Source organism: Neodiprion pinetum, chromosome 4, assembly GCF_021155775.2.
Source record: "Neodiprion pinetum isolate iyNeoPine1 chromosome 4, iyNeoPine1.2, whole genome shotgun sequence".
NCBI classification, from domain to species: domain Eukaryota; kingdom Metazoa; phylum Arthropoda; class Insecta; order Hymenoptera; family Diprionidae; genus Neodiprion; species Neodiprion pinetum.
In genome coordinates this window covers 3,013,972-3,028,676 of record NC_060235.2, presented here as the reverse complement: position 1 = coordinate 3,028,676, position 14,705 = coordinate 3,013,972, and the positions used below count along the sequence as shown (strand labels likewise).

General features: G+C 41.7%; 1 long non-coding RNA gene across 1 annotated transcript; it reads left to right on the top strand.

Annotated features, from left to right (window-relative positions):
* Window positions 1-3,004: 3,004 nt before the first annotated feature.
* Window positions 3,005-4,209, top strand: LOC138190743 (uncharacterized). Its single transcript, XR_011176821.1, has 3 exons — window positions 3,005-3,427; window positions 3,631-3,815; window positions 4,059-4,209. It is a non-coding gene; the product is annotated as an uncharacterized lncRNA (long non-coding RNA).
* Window positions 4,210-14,705: the final 10,496 nt, after the last annotated feature.

Below are 14,705 nucleotides of genomic sequence, written 5' to 3'. Positions count from 1 at the left end.
TGCTGGAGTACGGGGTGACAACGACCGTCTGGATGGTTAAATGGGCGTGATGTACAAGAGGAGAGGAAGAGGAGGATCTATGATCATTTGCCAGTTACAATTCGCGGCTTGACGAGTCGCGCGGAGCGCGATCCAATTTTTACGATAGATCTGAAGCATGGGATTATTGTAATTATGCTTTTTGTCGACGCAGATTGTGCGAATCAATTTCGCAGTTCTGTTGCTGTGATGAAACCCAAGTTTCGTCAGAAAACGATTACTGCAAATTCTCACTGCGTCTTTAGTACTCGCGTTGCATTATAACCAAAGTCCCCTCGATGCATACGCACAATTTTCTGATTGAAAAATTTTCCGTCTCATTTACATGTCGCAACAATTATGTACGAAGACTAATTACGTTCGTGATTTTCCTCTGTTACAGGTATGTCTGACGTTTTTCTCACGTTACGGGTGGCATAAGGCGGTGAATCAGAATGGAGATAAAGATAGTAGAAATATTGTTGAGCATCGTCTAACACGCGGATATGTGCACATAGATTGACTTCATAATTGTATATATATATATGTGTGTGTGTGTGTGTGTGTGTGTGATATGAACGAAAGTTCCTTCGAATATGAAGATAAATTATCTCCTGAAAAAAACCCTATGTGTAGATATAATAATATATTGTATCCACTATGAATGAAACTCTTTCATCCTAGGCAATATACGTTTTCTTTACATACATAAATTCCGCATTTACCAAAAAAGAAGTCATTATACGGTTAAATACGTTCAACAGAAAATTTATTCGTTGAACATGAAGCTTAGTCTGGCTCGTAGAATTAAATGTTTCACAATTATCGCACCTGATGCATTTTTTCGAACATATTCTATTTTTATATAATTTCACCTTCAATTAACCAAATCGTACTTGTAATGTTCACTTTTGAAGAAGGTCGAGTTTGGAGTTTTGACGGAGAACCTTACGTGCAGGTATTGAATCTCAAGAGTACGTATTTGTAGGTAATATGCATACATGCTATCGCTGTACAAGCTATGGAATCTATGGAATTGTATCAACATTATTGTGATGATAATCAGCTGTTTATGACAATGTATGCGACTTTCCGAATGCCACTAAACTGGGAGTAAACATATGATAATTGCAACACGTCACGGTCGCTGAGAAGCGACCCCAATTGTAAGATAACTTGGCAATAACTAATGAGATGATAATGAACAGATTTCATACATTTTATCACAGACATTTCACTTTTATTCGGTGATCCTGTCCAAAAATGCATCAATACGTATATTCAACTAAAACTGCATAAACTATACATACACAAACATATATGTATTTATATAGATGAACCATATATCTTCAAACATTAATAAAAAAATATACTTATAATATTTATACATATACCCGAATGAAAATACTCTCACAGACATTCTTCAGAAATATTTTAGGAAGCGAGGAAAATAATTGATTGAACATGTAACACAATCTGATTAAAGTGCAGTCCAATTGGGAACTACGAAATCCTAAATACCAAGTATCTGCTACAATAAATCGATTTTAATTGTTTAAGTTTAATTTAGCATGTTGATGACTGCGCCTGTCAACGCAACCAAATACACATGGATGGACGAAAAGCTTGGGCTGCCTAATTGCGGATGAAAGGCGCATAGCCAGGTATAAAGACTAGGGTACCCCTAGTAAAAAAATGTTCGTGATCCGTTTTCGGCGAGTAATTGACTGATACCCCTGGGTAAATTTTTGTGACCAGTTTTCGACGGGCAAGCAGGCACAGGTGGGACTGAGAGTGTATTAGGGTTCTGCTCTATCGACTCTACTTAACGAGCTCCCACTGACATTCGTAAGCAGCCAAAGTAGTGTCTGTACGAAAGCTTGAGATTAAGTCGATACAAAGCGAGTGCGTTAGAATACTTGTCGACTGCAACTTAGAAATGTCGATCAGCTCGATCATCCCCGTGAGAAAAAGCGTAACCGCGTCCACTGCCAATCACCTTCAACTACCTCCGAGCACCACAAACCACTGTCAACCACCTCCGACCACCTTTGTCCTCCTTGACCACCACGGCCCACTCCGCCTCCACCATCACCACCCCCTCGTCGTCGTCGTTGTCGTTCTCGACCACCTCCGATCGCCGCTAGCCGCCACAAACACCTCCCACCATCTCCGTCCGACTCCTAGCATCCCCTGCCGCCGTCGGCCAGCTCCTACCGCCGACAACCACGTCCTGCAATCTCCTGCCAGCTCTGACCACCTCCTACCATTTCTAAACACCTCCTAACTCCCCCTGCCATCTCTGACCATCGCCGACCACCTTCTACCATCCCCTACCACCTTCTACCAGCACCTACCACCTCCTACCATTTCCGAACACCTCCAAACACCTCCGACCACCACCGACCACATTCGTCCTCCTCATCCACCTCCTCCACCCCCCATCGACGTCCTCGTTGTCCTCGTCCTCCTCGTCCTCCTCGACCTCCTCCGACCGCCGCCAACCACCTCCAAACACCTCCTACGCTGACTGAAGAATATAGAGACAGTTGCTCTAACGGGCTTTGGTATAACAACCGGAAATCGTAGTGCGCTTGCACTCCCTAAGATGTTACAACTGTAGAGTTGAGAATTTATTGCAGAACATCAGAGGATTACAGATTTCGACATGATGCTGGCTGCATTCACCTTCCGAGTAACACAATCTTCGCAATGGTAAGCCCAAGCCACTACTCAGCCTGTGTGTACTTACTGGAATCGGCAGGAAGGATAAAGTGCGTATTCCTTGTACGAAATGTGAAACCTAAAATCATTATACGTCATACCATATCATCATACATCATACATCATCATAAGTAGTATTAAAGTTCGAAACCAAAGTTTGGATGTTCGGATGTTCAGAAAGTGACGTCACCCAAAATTTTTTTTTCTCTTAACGTCATCGTTCAGCTTGAAAATCTGCTAGTCGAATTCCTCAGTCTGGAAACAACCGCGCAGTAGAGCGGACGGATAAGTATCGCGCTCCGCAGATTTCGAGTACCGGGTTCTCTACCTCCTGGATCCTGCGCTCCGGCTCCGCTTTCTGATGCAACTCGACTTCAGGGACAAGGGCTCCGTAGTTTCTGCGGTCCGGGTACACTAGCTGGTGAAACTCAACTTCCAGAACAGGCGCTCCGTGGTTTCTGCGCTCTGGGTCCGCTACCTGGTAAAACTCAACTTCGAAGACAAGCGCTCCGTAGTTCTGGCTGTCCAAGTTCTTGATATGGTGACTTTTGACCAAGCGCTCCGTGGTTCCTGCGCTCCAAGTACGCACCTGGTGAAAATTGACTTCCAGGATAAGCGCGCCGTGGTTTCTGCGCTCAAGTTTCGCTACCAGGTGTAGCTCGACTTCCAGGACAAGCGCACCGAGGTTCCTGTTTCATGTTTACAATAAATTATTTATATTCATTTTTCGCGCAAGCCCAAATTCAGTAGCTGTCAGTACGCTAATGATATTTCGACTATTTTTTATCATTTCCTCATAATCTTCTTGGTAAAATGTGTCGATACAAAAATTATACTAATCCTTACAGAAAATTTTTGATGTGTTCTAATACTGAAAATATTTATTAGTATTCAAGGCATAACCCGAGGTCGTTAGCGGTGGTCGTTGGGGGTGGTTGGCAGTGGTTGGAGGTGTTCGAAGGTGGTTGGGGTAGTTGCGGGTGATCAAGGTGGACGAGGAGAAGGACTAGGAGGAGGAGGACGAGAATGACGAGGAGAACAAGGTAGAAGAGGAGGGCGAGGATTTGTGCTCGGTGAGTAAAACATTTTTATAATATTTAATGGCAATTGCAAATATATTGTATTCAAAATTTTTCAAACTTGTCATGATTGCAATAAATTATTTCAATTTGATTTTCGCGCAAGCACATATTCAGTAGCTATGAATGCGCTAATAAAATGTATTGAATTATTAATTAATATATTAATTATAATATTGATCCTTACACTATGTTTTTGATGTGTTCCTATACTAATAATATTCATTACTATTCAAGGTATAACACGAGGTGGTTAGCGGTGGTCGCTGGAGGTGGTTGGCGCTGGTTGGAGGTGGTACGGAGGTGGTTGGCGGTCATGGTACGTGGCTGGATGAGTAGAAAAAGGCGGAGGAGAAGGACCGAGTGGGAGTAGGAGTGAGTGTGAGAGTAGGAGTAGGGGTAGGAGTGTTAGGAGTTGAAGTTTTTTCGTTTTTTTTCTTTCCGACATTTTCTTCGCCGTCATTCTCTGTTCTATTCTTTGTTCTAATTTTTTATCCCTAGATCGTAAATAGTAATATAGAACTAGGCTAAGGTTTAGGAATTAGGACTTTGATTATTTTTAGTGTTGCTATGATGTTTACCGATATTGCCATGTAAAAGATAAAAAATAAACCATTAAACCATTACCCCTTTGTATTTTTTGCAAAAAATTTGGCGATTTTGAAAAGTGCCGGAATGAATTCTTTCATGCACAATTCCGACGTAGTTTTGCGAGAGGAATCGATTGGGCACAGTCCCTAAGCGCTGCGAGCAACGGATCAGAAGTTACAGCCAAAAAATCGAAACCAGTGTTTCAGATATTTTTCAGCTGGTGCTGTTTCCTTCGTACTTTCTCTGCTGTTGGTCCTCCGCTATTTTTTCTGCGTTTTCTGAGTTCCTGCGGGTCCAATTAGTCAGCAAATGGCCGTAAAAAGCGAATCGGAAACTGAAAGTTTTTCGCTCAAAAAAACAGTAAGGCTTTGTATTTTTTGCGAAAAATTTGGCGATTTTGAAAAGTGCCGGTAAAAATTCTTTCATGCACTATTTCGACGTAGTTTTGCGAAAGGAATCGATTGTGCGCAGTCCCTATACGCTGCGAGCAACGTACAACGAGTTAAAGCCAAAAAACGAGAACCTGAGTTTTCGACATTTTTCAGCTGGTGCTTTTTCCATCGTAACTTCTTTGCTGTTGATCCCAGGCTACTTTCGCTGCGTTTTCTGAGTTCCTGGGGTTCCAATTAGTCAGGAAAAGGTCATACTAATCAAATGTGAGACCAAAAATTTTTTGGTCGAAAAATGAAAAAAAAGTAAGGCTAACCCCTTTGCATTTTTGGCGAAACTTTTCGCGATTTTGAAAAGTGCTGGAATAAATTGTTTCATGCACTATTCTGACGTAATTTTGCGAGAGAAATCGATTGGGCGCAGTCCCAATACGCTGCGATCAACGCATCGGAAGTTACAGCCAAAGAACGAAAACCTGAATTTTCGACATTTTTCAGCAGGCGCTTTTTTCCTCGTATCGTCTCTCCCGTTGATCCCACGCTCCTTTTGCTGCGTTTTCTGAGTTCCTTGGGGTCCAATTGGTCGGGAAAGAGTCATACGAATCAATTCTGGGACGAAAAATTTTTTGGTCAAAAAAAAAGGAAGGTTAACCCCTTTGTATTTTTGGCGAAAATTTTCGCGATTTTCAAAAGTGCTGGAATAAATTAATTGTGGCACTATTCCGACATAATTTTGCGAGAAAAATCGATTGGGCGCAGTCCCAATACGCTGCGATCAACGCATCGGAAGTTACAGCCAAAAAACGAGAACCTGAATTTTGGACATTTTTCAGCAGGTGCTTTTTTCCTCGTATCTTCTCTCCCGTTGATCCCACGCTCCTTTTGCTGCGTTTTCTGAGTTCCTTGGGTTCCAATTGGTCGGGAAAGAGTCATACGAATCAATTCTGCGACGAAAAATTTTTTGGTCAAAAAAAAAGAAAGGTTAACCCCTTTGTATTTTTGGCGAAAATTTTCGCGATTTTCAAAAGTGCTGGAATGAATGAATTGTGGCACTATTCCGACGTAATTTTGAGAGAGAAATCGATTGGGCGCAGTCCCAATACGCTGCGATCAACGCATCGAAAGTTACAGCCAAAAAACGAAAACCCGAATTTTTGACATTTTTCAGCAGGTGCTTATTTCCTCGTATCTTCTCTCCCGTTGATCCCACGCTCCTTTTGCTGCGTTTTCTGAGTTCCTTGGGGTCCAATCGGTCGGGAAAGAGTCATACGAATCAATTCCGAGACGAAAAATATTTTGGTCCAAAAAAAGGAAGGTTAACCCCTTTGTATTTTTGGCGAAAATTTTCGCGATTTTCAAAAGTGCTGGAATAAATTAATTGGGGCACTATTCCGACGTAATTTTGCGAGAGAAATCGATTGGGCGCAATCCCAATACGCTGCGATCAACGCATCGAAAGTTACAGCCAAAAAACGAAAACCTGAATTTTCGACATTTTTCAGCTGGTGCTTTTTCCATCGTAATTTCTTTGCTGTTGATCCCAGGCTACTTTCGCTGCTTTTTCTGAGTTCCTTGGGGTCCAATTGGTCGGGAAAGAGTCATACGAATCAATTCTGAGACGAAATATTTTTTGGTCAAAAAAAAAGGAAGGTTAACCCCTTTGTATTTTTGGCGAAAATTTTCGCGATTTTCAAAAGTGCTGGAATGAATAAATTGTGGCACTATTCCGACGTAATTTTGCGAGAGAAATCGATTGGGCGCAGTCCCAATACGCTGCGATCAACGCATCGAAAGTTACAGCCAAAAAACGAAAACCCGAATTTTCGACATTTTTCAGCAGGTGCTTTTTTCCTCGTATCTTCTCTCCCGTTGATCCCACGCTCCTTTTGCTGCGTTTTTTGAGTTTCTTGGGGTCCAATTGGTCGGGAAAGAGTCATACGAATCAATTCTGAGACGAAAAATTTTTTGGTGAAAAAAAAAGGAAGGTTAACCCCTTTGTATTTTTGGCGAAAATTTCCGCGATTTTCAAAAGTGCTGGAATAAATTAATTGTGGCACCATTCCGACGTAATTTTGCGAGAGAAATCGATTGGGCGCAGTCCCAATACGCTGCGATCAACGCATGGGAAGTTACAGCCAAAAAACGAGAACTTGAATTTTGGACATTTTTCAGCAGGTGCTTTTTTCCTCGTATCTTCTCTCCCGTTGATCCCACGCTCCTTTTGCTGCGTTTTCTGAGTTCCTTGGGGTCCAATTGGTCGGGAAAGAGTCATACGAATCAATTCTGAGACGAAAAATTTTTTGGTCAAAAAAAAAGGAAGGTTAACCCCTTTGTATTTTTGGCGAAAATTTTCGCGAATTTCAAAAGTGCTGGAATGAATAAATTGTGGCACTATTCCGACGTAATTTTGCGAGAGAAATCGATTGGGCGCAGTCCCAATACGCTGCGATCAACGCATCGAAAGTTACAGCCAAAAAACGAAAACCCGAATTTTCGACATTTTTCAGCAGGTGCTTTTTTCCTCGTATCTTCTCTCCCGTTGATCCCATGCTCCTTTTGCTGCGTTTTCTGAGTTCCTTGGGGTCCAATTGGTCGGGAAAGAGTCATACGAATCAATTCTGAGACAAAATATTTTTTGGTCAAAAAAAAAGGCAGGTTAACCCCTTTGTATTTTTGGCGAAAATTTTCGCGATTTTCAAAAGTGCTGGAATGAATAAATGGTGGCACTATTCCGACGTAATTTTGCGAGAGAAATCGATTGGGCGCAGTCCCAATACGCTGCGATCAACGCATCGAAAGTTACAGCCAAAAAACGAAAACCCGAATTTTCGACATTTTTCAGCAGGTGCTTTTTTCCTCGTATCTTCTCTCCCGTTGATCCCACGCTCCTTTTGCCGCGTTTTCTGAGTTCCTTGGGGTCCAATTGGTCGGGAAAGAGTCATACGAATCAATTCTGAGACGAAAAATTTTTTGGTCAAAAAAAAAGGAAGGTTAACCCCTTTGTATTTTTGGCGAAAATTTTCGCGATTTTCAAAAGTGCTGGAATAAATTGTTTCATGCACTATCCCTACGTGATTTTGCAAGAGAAATCGATTGGACGCAGTCCCAATACGCTGCGATCAACGCATCGGAAGTTACAGCCGAAAAACGAGAACCTGAATTTTGGACATTTTTCAGCAGGTGCTTTTTTCCTCGTATCTTCTCTCCCGTTGATCCCACGCTCCTTTTGCTGCGTTTTCTGAGTTCCTGGTTTCCAATCAGTCAGGTAAGGGTCATTTGAATCAAATCTGGGACCAAAAGTTTTTTGCCCAAAAAAAAGTAAGGCTAACCCCTTTGTATTTTTGGCGAAAATTTTCGCGATTTTCAAAAGTGCTGGAATGAATAAATTGTGGCACTATTCCGACGTAATTTTGCGAGAGAAATCGATTGAGCGCAGTCCCAATACGCTGCGATCAACGCATGGGAAGTTACAGCCAAAAAACGAGAACTTGAATTTTGGACATTTTTCAGCAGGTGCTTTTTTCCTCGTATCTTCTCTCCCGTTGATCCCACGCTCCTTTTGCTGCGTTTTCTGAGTTCCTTGGGGTCCAATTGGTCGGGAAAGAGTCATACGAATCAATTCTGAGACGAAAAATTTTTTGGTCAAAAAAAAAGGAAGGTTAACCCCTTTGTATTTTTGGCGAAAATTTTCGCGATTTTCAAAAGTGCTGGAATAAATTAATTGTGGCACTATTCCGACGTAATTTTGCGAGAGAAATCGATTGGGCGCAGTCCCAATACGCTGCGATCAACGCATCGGAAGTTACAGCCAAAAAACGAGAACCTGAATTTTGGACATTTTTCAGCAGGTGCTTTTTTCCTTGTATCTTCTCTCCCGTTGATCCCACGCTCCTTTTGCTGCGTTTTCTGAGTTCCTTGGGGTCCAATTGGTCGGGAAAGAGTCATACGAATCAATTCTGAGACAAAATATTTTTTGGTCAAAAAAAAAGGAAGGTTAACCCCTTTGTATTTTTGGCGAAAATTTTCGCGATTTTCAAAAGTGCTGGAATGAATAAATTGTGGCACTATTCCGACGTAATTTTGCGAGAGAAATCGATTGGGCGCAGTCCCAATACGCTGCGATCAACGCATGGGAAGTTACAGCCAAAAAACGAGAACTTGAATTTTAGACATTTTTCAGCAGGTGCTTTTTTCCTCGTATCTTCTCTCCCGTTGATCCCACGCTCCTTTTGCTGCGTTTTCTGAGTTCCTTGGGGTCCAATTGGTCGGGAAAGAGTCATACGAATCAATTCTGAGACGAAAAATTTTTTGGTCAAAAAAAAAGGAAGGTTAACCCCTTTGTATTTTTGGCGAAAATTTTCGCGATTTTCAAAAGTGCTGGAATAAATTAATTGTGGCACCATTCCGACGTAATTTTGCGAGAGAAATCGATTGGGCGCAGTCCCAATACGCTGCGATCAACGCATCGAAAGTTACAGCCAAAAAACGAAAACCCGAATTTTCGACATTTTTCAGCAGGTGCTTTTTTCCTCGTATCTTCTCTCCCGTTGATCCCATGCTCCTTTTGCTGCGTTTTCTGAGTTCCTTGGGGTCCAATTGGTCGGGAAAGAGTCATACGAATCAATTCTGAGACGAAAAATTTTTTGGTCAAAAAAAAAGGAAGGTTAACCCCTTTGTATTTTTGGCGAAAATTTTCGCGATTTTCAAAAGTGCCGGAATAAAGTAATTGTAGCACTATTTCGACGTAATTTTGCGAGAGAAATCGATTGGGCGCAGTCCCAATACGCTGCGATCAACGCATGGGAAGCTACAGCCAAAAAACGAAAACTTGAATTTTGGACATTTTTCAGCAGGTGCTTTTTTCCTCGTATCTTCTCTCCCGTTGATCCAACGCTCTTTTTGCTGCGTTTTCTGAGCTCCTTGGGGTCCAATTGGTCGGGAAAGAGTCATACGAATCAATTCTGGGACGAAAAATTTTTTGGTCAAGAAAAAAGGAAGGTTGACCCCTTTGTATTTTTGGCGAAAATTTTCGCGATTTGCAAAAGTGCTGGAATAAATTAATTGTGGCACTATTCCGACGTAATTTTGCGAGAAAAATCGATTGGGCGCAGTCCCAATACGCTGCGATCAACGCATCGAAAGTTACAGCCAAAAAACGAAAACCCGAATTTTCGACATTTTTCAGCAGGTGCTTTTTTCCTCGTATCTTCTCTCCCGTTGATCCCATGCTCCTTTTGCTGCGTTTTCTGAGTTCCTTGGGGTCCAATTGGTCGGGAAAGAGTCATACGAATCAATTCTGAAACGAAAAATTTTTTGGTCAAAAAAAAAGGAAGGTTAACCCCTTTGTATTTTTGGCGAAAATTTTCGCGATTTTCAAAAGTGCCGGAATAAAGTAATTGTAGCACTATTTCGACGTAATTTTGCGAGAGAAATCGATTGGGCGCAGTCCCAATACGCTGCGATCAACGCATGGGAAGCTACAGCCAAAAAACGAAAACTTGAATTTTGGACATTTTTCAGCAGGTGCTTTTTTCCTCGTATCTTCTCTCCCGTTGATCCAACGCTCTTTTTGCTGCGTTTTCTGAGCTCCTTGGGGTCCAATTGGTCGGGAAAGAGTCATACGAATCAATTCTGGGACGAAAAATTTTTTGGTCAAGAAAAAAGGAAGGTTGACCCCTTTGTATTTTTGGCGAAAATTTTCGCGATTTGCAAAAGTGCTGGAATAAATTAATTGTGGCACTATTCCGACGTAATTTTGCGAGAAAAATCGATTGGGCGCAGTCCCAATACGCTGCGATCAACGCATCGAAAGTTACAGCCAAAAAACGAAAACCCGAATTTTCGACATTTTTCAGCAGGTGCTTCTTTCCTCGTATCTTCTCTCCCGATGATCCCACGCTCCTTTTGCTGCGTTTTCTGAGTTCCTTGGGGTCCAATTGATCGGGAAAGAGTCATACGAATCAATTCGGAGACGAAAAATTTTTTGGTCAAAAAAAAAGGAAGGTTAACCCCTTTGTATTTTTGGCGAAAATTTTCGCGATTTTCAAAAGTGCCGGAATAAAGTAATTGTAGCACTATTTCGACGTAATTTTGCGAGAGAAATCGATTGGGCGCAGTCCCAATACGCTGCGATCAACGCATGGGAAGCTACAGTCAAAAAACGAAAACTTGAATTTTGGACATTTTTCAGCAGGTGCTTTTTTCCTCGTATCTTCTCTCCCGTTGATCCCACGCTCCTTTTGCTGCGTTTTCTGAGTTCCTTGGGGTCCAATTGTTCGGGAAAGAGTCATACGAATCAATTCTGAGACGAAATATTTTTTGGTCAAAAAAAAAGGAAGGTTAACCCCTTTGTATTTTTGGCGAAAATTTTCGCGATTTTCAAAAGTGCTGGAATGAATAAATTGTGGCACTATTCCGACGTAATTTAGCGAGAGAAATCGATTGGGCGCAGTCCCAATACGCTGCGATCAACGCATCGAAAGTTACAGCCAAAAAACGAAAACCCGAATTTTCGACATTTTTCAGCAGGTGCTTTTTTCCTCGTATCTTCTCTCCCGTTGATCCCACGCTCCTTTTGCTGCGTTTTCTGAGTTCCTTGGGGTCCAATTGGTCGGGAAAGAGTCATACGAATCAATTCTGAGACGAAAAATTTTTTGGTCAAAAAAAAAGGAAGGTTAACCCCTTTGTATTTTTGGCGAAAATTTTCGCGATTTTCAAAAGTGCCGGAATAAAGTAATTGTAGCACTATTTCGACGTAATTTTGCGAGAGAAATCGATTGGGCGCAGTCCCAATACGCTGCGATCAACGCATCGAAAGTTACAGCCAAAAAACGAAAACCCGAATTTTTGACATTTTTCAGCAGGTGCTTTTTTTCTCGTATCTTCTCTCCCGTTGATCCCACGCTCCTTTTGCTGCGTTCTCTGAGTTTCTTGGGGTCCAATTGGTCGGGAAAGAGTCATACGAATCAATTCTGAGACGAAAAATTTTTTGGTCAAAAAAAAAGGAAGGTTAACCCCTTTGTATTATTGGCAAAAATTTTCGCGATTTTCAAAAGTGCTGGAATAAATTGTTTCATGCACTATCCCCACGTGATTTTGCGAGAGAAATCGATTGGGCGCAGTCCCAATACGCTGCGATCAACGCATCGAAAGTTACAGCCAAAAAACGAAAACCAGAATTTTTGACATTTTTCGGCAGGTGCTTATTTCCTCGTATCTTCTCTCCCGTTGATCCCACGCTCCTTTTGCTGCGTTCTCTGAGTTTCTTGGGGTCCAATTGATCGGGAAAGAGTCATACGAATCAATTCGGAGACGAAAAATTTTTTGGTCAAAAAAAAAGGAAGGTTAACCCCTTTGTATTTTTGGCGAAAATTTTCGCGATTTTCAAAAGTGCTGGAATGAATAAATTGTGGCACTATTCCGACGTAATTTTGCGAGAGAAATCGATTGGGCGCAGTCCCAATACGCTGCGATCAACGCATCGAAAGTTACAGCCAAAAAACGAAAACCTGAATTTTCGACATTTTTCAGCAGGTGCTTTTTTCCTCGTATCTTCTCTCCCGTTGATCCCATGCTCCTTTTGCTGCGTTTTCTGAGTTCCTTGGGGTCCAATTGGTCGGGAAAGAGTCATACGAATCAATTCTGAGACGAAAAATTTTTTGGTCAAAAAAAAAGGAAGGTTAACCCCTTTGTATTTTTGGTGAAAATTTTCGCGATTTTCAAAAGTGCCGGAATAAAGTAATTGTAGCACTATTTCGACGTAATTTTGCGAGAGAAATCGATTGGGCGCAGTCCCAATACGCTGCGATCAACGCATGGGAAGCTACAGTCAAAAAACGAAAACTTGAATTTTGGACATTTTTCAGCAGGTGCTTTTTTCCTCGTATCTTCTCTCCCGTTGATCCCACGCTCCTTTTGCTGCGTTTTCTGAGTTCCTTGGGGTCCAATTGTTCGGGAAAGAGTCATACGAATCAATTCTGAGACGAAATATTTTTTGGTCAAAAAAAAAGGAAGGTTAACCCCTTTGTATTTTTGGCGAAAATTTTCGCGATTTTCAAAAGTGCTGGAATGAATAAATTGTGGCACTATTCCGACGTAATTTAGCGAGAGAAATCGATTGGGCGCAGTCCCAATACGCTGCGATCAACGCATCGAAAGTTACAGCCAAAAAACGAAAACCCGAATTTTCGACATTTTTCAGCAGGTGCTTTTTTCCTCGTATCTTCTCTCCCGTTGATCCCACGCTCCTTTTGCTGCGTTTTCTGAGTTCCTTGGGGTCCAATTGGTCGGGAAAGAGTCATACGAATCAATTCTGAGACGAAAAATTTTTTGGTCAAAAAAAAAGGAAGGTTAACCCCTTTGTATTTTTGGCGAAAATTTTCGCGATTTTCAAAAGTGCCGGAATAAAGTAATTGTAGCACTATTTCGACGTAATTTTGCGAGAGAAATCGATTGGGCGCAGTCCCAATACGCTGCGATCAACGCATCGAAAGTTACAGCCAAAAAACGAAAACCCGAATTTTTGACATTTTTCAGCAGGTGCTTTTTTTCTCGTATCTTCTCTCCCGTTGATCCCACGCTCCTTTTGCTGCGTTCTCTGAGTTTCTTGGGGTCCAATTGGTCGGGAAAGAGTCATACGAATCAATTCTGAGACGAAAAATTTTTTGGTCGAAAAAAAAGGAAGGTTAACCCCTTTGTATTATTGGCAAAAATTTTCGCGATTTTCAAAAGTGCTGGAATAAATTGTTTCATGCACTATCCCCACGTGATTTTGCGAGAGAAATCGATTGGGCGCAGTCCCAATACGCTGCGATCAACGCATCGAAAGTTACAGCCAAAAAACGAAAACCAGAATTTTTGACATTTTTCGGCAGGTGCTTATTTCCTCGTATCTTCTCTCCCGTTGATCCCACGCTCCTTTTGCTGCGTTTTCTGAGTTCCTTGGGGTCCAATCGGTCGGGAAAGAGTCATACGAATCAATTCCGAGACGAAAAATATTTTGGTCCAAAAAAAGGAAGGTTACCCCTTTGTATTTTTGGCGAAAATTTTCGCGATTTTCAAAAGTGCTGGAATAAATTAATTGGGGCACTATTCCGACGTAATTTTGCGAGAGAAATCGATTGGGCGCAGTCCCAATACGCCGCGATCAACGCATCGAAAGTTACAGCCAAAAAACGAAAACCTGAATTTTCGACATTTTTCAGCTGGTGCTTTTTCCATCGTAATTTCTTTGCTGTTGATCCCAGGCTACTTTCGCTGCTTTTTCTGAGTTCCTTGGGGTCCAATTGGTCGGGAAAGAGTCATACGAATCAATTCTGAGACGAAATATTTTTTGGTCAAAAAAAAAGGAAGGTTAACCCCTTTGTATTTTTGGCGAAAATTTTCGCGATTTTCAAAAGTGCTGGAATGAATAAATTGTGGCACTATTCCGACGTAATTTTGCGAGAGAAATCGATTGGGCGCAGTCCCAATACGCTGCGATCAACGCATCGGAAGTTACAGCCAAAAAAAGAGAACCTGAATTTTCGACATTTTTCAGCAGGTGCTTTTTTCCTCGTATCTTCTCTCCCGTTGATCCCACGCTCCTTTTGCTGCGTTTTCTGAGTTCCTTGGGGTCCAATTGTTCGGGAAAGAGTCATACGAATCAATTCTGAGACGAAAAATTTTTTGGTCAAAAAAAAAGGAAGGTTAACCCCTTTGTATTTTTGGCAAAAATTTTCGCGATTTTCAAAAGAGCCGGAATAAAGTAATTGTGTTACTATTTCGACGTAATTTTGCGAGAGAAATCGATTGGGCGCAGTCATAATACGCTGCGATCAACGCATCGCAAGTTACAGCCAAAAAACGAAAACCCGAATTTTCGACATTTTTCAGCAGGTGCTTTTTTCCTCGTATCTTCTCTCCC